Raw genomic sequence first — 7,497 nt, forward strand, 5'->3', positions numbered from 1 at the left:
GAGAGAGGGTTTTCAAATTATTATTGTTATATAATAAAATAACATATATTTCACACACCACTCTTCGGCCATTTATCATAGCCGAAATGTTAACAAGCTATAATGTAGATCCTTGTGTGATCTTACACGTGCCTTTTGACTGAGTTAAACCATGGAAATGAAGCTAATGTAACAGGAAACACTCTACTACAAGCAAACTACAGCTAGTAAAATCAACAAAATGTGGCATCAATTTCAAAAAAACTTATGAAAATAAACCTGAAAGAATAATAATTTGAACTTGTGAATCTCATGCTAAGATCTACAACACAAGCGAAAAGATAATTTTGAACACTGATTGTGCACAAAAGATACAAGCAGATGCTAATTTACACTTCAATCTAATAAAATAACACTGAGCTTTCTATAGCAACAATCACTCACTATTAATATATATAATATCAATATAAATGTAATCAATAAAATGATATGGTATTTGTTCTTTACCACGCACATGTTAGAACCATTTACAAAGATTATCATAGAGTATGCCATTGCGTATCGCAGGAAGATTGTTGTATCGACTCAGTATTTTTGGTAGCCAGCTTTCAGTTTCCGCTTTTCTATACACATCAATATATCCATAAAATCGGTTCTCAAAACAGTATTGCACAATCAGAAGATGTTCATTCTATCAAAAGCAATAATCAGAACGCAGCTGGCCAAGCAAACGATGAAAATACTTTTCTTTTAAAAACATTAATTTTGGTAGTGATCTTTCTAGCATTTGATACATTATTCTTATATAACTTATAAATTTGCAAATTTATAGCATATTATTTGATAGCATCATTGCGGTAATCTGATCATACAATTGATCAAAGCTCGTAACTCATCTTCTATTGCACATAAAAAGCTAGTTTTAGCTGCAAACTGTAGCAAACATTAATAAGTGCAGTGAGTTTTTATGCAGCATCGACAAATATAGATATACAATAAAAATATGTCTTCAAATTTAGAATGAAGTAAAAATTGAAAGCTCTAACAAGTTGCAAAGCGGTACACAGGCTACAATATCATTGCAGCCTAATTGCAAGCAATAGATATTAACTGGTAGAGATATTTCTTGACCTAATGCATATTTATTAAAAGATCTTTGACAAGTTGGAGGTAAGTTAGCGGATTTATTGCATCCAAAAGGTTTAATAGTACTTCACCGGAAGAAGAGAGCAAAATATAGGTGACATTCGCTTTACCCGTAAAAGGGCTAAATTTATCTTCCCAAAATTCTGACGAGCCGTTTGAAAAATATACCGCTAGCTTCTTTTGGATCATTGCCATTATAGGAGGAGGGTTGAAAAATAGAGCACCAATTAGACGTTCAATAAGAGGCTTTACTGTGGTTGGTAGGCTGTGTGGTTCCAGTTTCTAATCGTTTCCATGTGCATGTGTTGTGGATGACTGTTCAATGTTTGTAAATATACTCTAATAAGCTACAGTATCAGTTTTCATGCACGTCGAGAAATTTTTCAAGACAAGCTAATAAATAACTGGATAACTCTTTTTTTAGGCCTTTCTATGTATTGGCATGTCTATGTATCGACATGTCTATGTAGTAAGGTAAAAGAGTTGACACCCCAAAGATATAGCCTGGGCATGGCTCTCTTGGGAGGTGGGGGTGGGGGAGAGCCATGCCCCCCACCTCCCAAGAGAGCCATGCCCAGGCAACGAAAGATACTCCTTTTTTTAACCTCAAGTTATTGAACAATACTTGTCATGTGCGCACAACTCCAGTTTTATAATAGTTGTTATACCTAACCACTAGACAGCTACACAGCTACACAGTTTTGCTTTTATTAAATTTTTGTAATTTTTTAATGACTGAGGAATAGAGTTATGTAATTAACTTGTTGGTGCTTTGTCATTGACCCTAGTCTATTACTTTAAAGGCTGGTTCACGCTATATCGCTGTAGGTCAGTATGTTCCTTTCGGCGTTCATTGTTGATTATGTGAGCCCTAAGCTGATTACTCTTACAAGCTCTTATTACTGGGAACTGTGATATGTTGCTATTAAGTTATCTACTATTATGTATGCGCAGTAATTTACATATTTTCAACAAAAGCAATAACAAAAATAAAAAATTATCTCTTTACTTGTAAATAATATTTGACGATTTATACAGCAGAAAAATACAATCATATTAAAAATTTGACCATACAACTTCAATTATTAGCTGGCTCTACACAATTCTGTACTCATCAATCTAGAAACAGCTGTGGCCAGCGCTATAGAATGGAATTGTTTTTCCATTTCCTATTTAGAAGCAAGCAAATAATATTAGTAGTATATAGAGAGCAGATCTACACATAAAAGTGACGGATCCAGCGGGGGGATAGAAAAAGGGGGTTGTGAATTAAATTGGCTAGGGGTGTAGATTGAATCGTGTGGAGTTGAATGAGATGTTGGGGTTTGGGGGGAAATTGTGGTGTAGAGTAGGGGGTTGAATTCGAGGGGTTACGGATCCGCTCCTGGCGTAATCGGCGGATTATCTGTGGATGAGTCATCGGATTAGCGGGGGATGAGTCATCCGATTGAACGCGGATTATCGCGGGATTAGTCGGGGGAATCGTCGCGGATTAGTCGGGCGAATCGTCGCCGATTATCGGTGGAATAGTGGGGGTGAATATCTGGGACATCGAGGGCTGGATGGTTTTCCGGAGTGGATCTCGCGGATTATCGAGGAGAGCGAGAGATTACCTAGCGGATGAGTGAGGGGGTTAATATCTGGGACACCGAGGGGTTGATTTTTCGGAGATTGTTATATATTTGAAACATGGAATATATATGAGAAAGTGTTTATGTGCAAAGTGGAGAATGTTATATATTTGAGAACGTTCAATATATATGAGAAAGTGTTTATGTACAAAGTTATTTTTTTTGAAGATTTGATGTTTTTGTAATGTTGAAGCTCTTGAATGGTTAAGAATTTTAAGGATTTTTATTTTCGGTTTTTCATATATGTTGAATGAAAGATCAGTTTTATTACAAAATTATTCACTTTAAAAGATATATTTATATGTATTATTCATTATTTCCATCATCATTTCGTTTCAATAAAAATAAAATAGTTTATGTTTAACTTGAAATATATGAAATGTACAAGTAGATAAGTCACAATAAAGATAATATAGTATAAATGAAACATTGAATATATATAAGAAAATGTTCATGTACATTCTTTAAAACGAAGTGTACAAGTAGATAAGTCAGAATAAAGATAATATAGTATAAATGAAACATTGAATATATATAAGAAAATGATCATGTACATTCTTTAAAACGAAGTTTGTATCGAGTTGTTCATCAATCACTCATCGTCATCGGAAATAAGTGAGATAGAAGGATCCTTTTTGCATTGTACCGAACTCTCGTAAAATCTGCTTGCTTCTTCATGTCCCATGACTACTACATCGTAGTATTCGCGAGTATTGTGAGATGTTACTAGCCCCTTGTATATAATGATACCCGGACAATTTTCTTTCAACGAAAGGGCACATCTCGAAGGCATCGTTAAAGTTCCTTGAACTTCCTCTCCATCAACTTTGGTTGAAAATGCTACAGTTGGTACCACATCCACATTGCCTTCACCATCTTTGTATTCACTTGCTTCAACATTGTGATAGTGGAAAATAGATGGTGCTTTGAACTCCTTGAGATGACGAATCTCGAAATGTTGTATAAGTTTTTCAAGTTTCTTCGATCTCAGATTGGCTAGAGTACGTTTCATATCTGAGGGAGTTGAGGTTCCTTCTGTTACTCTTCTTAAATCATGGTAACTTCCCTGTCCATTAGCCTTAGGTTTTAATCCAAGATATACCATAATACTTGGATAAGACAGCGATCCATCCAGAAATCGTTTTGGAGCAAATACAGCAGTAGATTTACTAATCCCATTTTCCACATAGTTGAAGTGAATGATACAGCACGCTCCATGGATCGAATGAGCTTCTTCCGTTTTTGTCACCTCCATAATCAATCCTATTGAAAGATCTGACATTCTCTGCAGTGATTTTGCTTCCATTAAAGTAGCCTTACTTAATGTTCTTAACTTGTCTGCCACATCTTTTACCCTTTGCTCCAAATTCGTTTCGATTTGGTTGGATTTCTTCTTCTTCGTTGAAGGAGCCGTGTTAGAAAGAGTTACAGGTGAAATTCTCTTTTTCGTCATCTTCACTGAACTATTCGATCCAGGTTTTATCACTCCAGATTGAGTATTATCCTCCATAGTTGTGTAGTGTGTTAATTCTCTGAGTTTGAATGAAGAACTGATATCGTTTTAGTAAAATTCTGCTGGTTATATACAATTCTCCTCATCAAATGATTAATGAGTTTTGATAAATTTAGTTGCATCATCCATAATATCAGAAGACTTTTCGCGAAATTGAAAATCGCGAGATTCAATTTCGCGAAAGTTGACTATATAATATATATAATGTGTAATTTCGCGAAATCCAATTTCGCGAAATTCACTTTCGCGAAATTCACTTTCGCGAAATTCAATTTCGCGAAATTACACATATAATATATATGATAATTATATCGCGAAATCGCGATAATTTCGCGATAATATCGCGATATCGCGCTATCGCGAAATTGCGATATCGCGATATTATCGCGATATCATATATCGCGATAATATCGCGATATATGATATCGCGATATTTGTATATCATATATCGCGATATCGCGATAATTATTTCGCGAAATCCAATTTCGCGAAATTCAATTTCGCGAAAGTTGACTATATAATATATATAATGTGTAATTTCGCGAAATCCAATTTCGCGAAATTCACTTTCGCGAAATCCAATTTCGCGAAAGTTGAGTGAGACAAGTTGGATTAGAAGTGATTTATAGCTTTTGTGCAGGTTCCACCTCCTTGAACTTGACTAGTATAAATACAGCCAAGTTTGATGGACTCACCATTATCGAGAGTTTTTTTCGAACTATTTCTATACCTAACTGGATTATATATCTCACAAAAGTTTGGATTAATTCTACAATTTGGATATCTACGTATAATCTTCTCTCAGAACTTTGGATTATATTTCTCCGAACTAACTGGATTATATATCTCACAAAAGTTTGGATTAATTCTACAATTTGGATATCTACGTATAATCTTCTCTCAGAACTTTGGATTATATTTCTCCGAACTAACTGGATTATATATCGCACAAAAGTTTGGATTAATTCTACAATTTGGATATCTATGTATAATCTTCTCTCAGAATTTTGGATTATCTCTGTTTCACTGGATTATATTTCTCCGAACTAACTGGATTATATATCTCACAAAAGTTTGGATTAATTCTACAATTTGGATATCTATGTATAATCTTCTCTCAGAACTTTGGATTATCTCTGTTTCACTGGATTATATATCTCCGAAATTTGAATACATCAAGGAAATGTATCCGGCATCTTCCCATTCAGAAGGAGACTGGAGCAAATCTGATGAGGTGAGTTGATTTACAATAATTGGTGGAAAAATTTTTTAATGAATGAATAAATGTAGAGAGAATAGTAAAATGAGATTTTTAATTCTTGGCAGCTGGAAATCTTCCTCAAAGATGTTCAAGCTTTCACGAGAGCATAATTTAATTTCATCGGAAAATTCTGCTCCTTCCACTTCAATTGATAATAGAGAAAGAAGCAGAAGTAGGGAAAGAAGTGTATCATCCGTTTCAGCTAATAAATATATCTGCTTAGAATGTTCGACTTCATTTAACAAAAAATCAAACCTCAAAAGACATGTTAAACACATTCATCTCCAATCGAATGAAAGTTCAGAATCGTTTACAACATCAACTAATGATTCTTCGGAACAATATCACGAATATGATGATGATGATGATGCCTCGATTATTATACAAGTTTCCAATCCCCCTTTCATTTTCGAAAAAGTAAAGATTGTTTCTCATCATTCTTCATTTCGTTCTGCTTCAACTCAAATTGGAAGAGGAGATCTTAGTCGATCTAAGATAACAGTAACTCCTATTACTCGAAATCTTGCTGATGATGAATCCGATGAATCAGATGTATCAGAAGAAGAAAATACAAATGAAATCGAAGAAAATAGATATTTATCTGATCAACCTACAAATCAAATCGAAAGAAACGAAAATGAAGTGGACGCTGATGATGACAATTTAGTTGGTATTAATGATAGAGTCGAGCCCATCGTTCCTATCGAAAATGAAAGAGAACAAGATAATCAGGATATCATTCCTGTTAATGATGATGAGGAATGGGATGAGTTAATAAGAAGATATTGGAATGCTATGAAAACAAAAAGACGACGAGGAAGAGTTGTTGAAACGTTAAACGTAAATTTATGGAATGGAAATATTCCTCAAGCAGAACTTCCAACTCCAAACCATTCGGAAAGAATATGGAACGAGATGTTGACAACTTGGAATGGGTTACAAACAAGAGCTAAGTTAAATTGTAGTGTGGGATGCATTCTTGAACATAAAACTTCAGGAGAATTAAGATATTTTCATGCTTCATCGAATAATGCTACAAATTTCAAAAAAGCAAAACTGATTACAACAAGACAGGAACTACAGAATTTCTTTGAAGAATTGACAAGACAAGATCTTGCTGCTATAGCGATTCGAGAACGCCCGAATACAGCTTGGAAATTGAATGTAATTACCAATATTTCATTCTATTTCTATAAATTGATTGGAATGGGGCAAATAGGAATGGCTTCAGATCTTCCGACTCACATTCTTAACAATCGACATGTAATCACTATGCATAACATTCCTCATAGCTGCACTCCTTACACAGACAATCTCTGTTTCTTCAGATGTTTAGCATTGAAGGAAATGTGTAAGTGTTCAAACCGATGTAGTTGCACCAGACAAAGACCAAAACAGCTACTTGTGAAGGTGCTATTTCAAAAGTACTCGAATCACATTTCTTCTTCCTCATCCAACAAAGTTCTGATGAATAATTTTCCTGGAATTGAGTTAGGAGACTTAATTTCTCTTGAGAAATGTTTTGACCTCCGTATAACCGTATTTTCTCTGAATGCTGATGAAACCTCAACAGTCATCTGGACATCGTCCCAAAAAGAGGGAAAGGAACTCTTCCTCGATTTGCAGAACTCTCATTTCAGTTTCATCAAGGATGTTAATGCTTATACTAAAGGGTTTAGTTGTCCTTCCTGTGAAGTGAGCTTTACAAAAAGAGGAAATTTCAATAGACATAAATGTAGTCAAGAAGTAGTAACAAACTTCATCTTCGAAGGAGGAAAGTTTAAGGCAACACCTACAATTTTCGAACAACTGAAACGAGAGATAGGAATATCCGTGGCTGAGGAAGATACTTATTATCCCTTTTTAATCACCTATGATATCGAGTGTTATCTTCCAAAATCCGACCTTCCACCAAATTCCAATTCGGTTACATTCACATCGAGACACGAATTGATGAGTATATCAGT

The sequence above is a fragment of the Watersipora subatra genome, chromosome 6 (assembly GCF_963576615.1).
Source record: "Watersipora subatra chromosome 6, tzWatSuba1.1, whole genome shotgun sequence".
In the NCBI taxonomy this organism is placed as follows: domain Eukaryota; kingdom Metazoa; phylum Bryozoa; class Gymnolaemata; order Cheilostomatida; family Watersiporidae; genus Watersipora; species Watersipora subatra.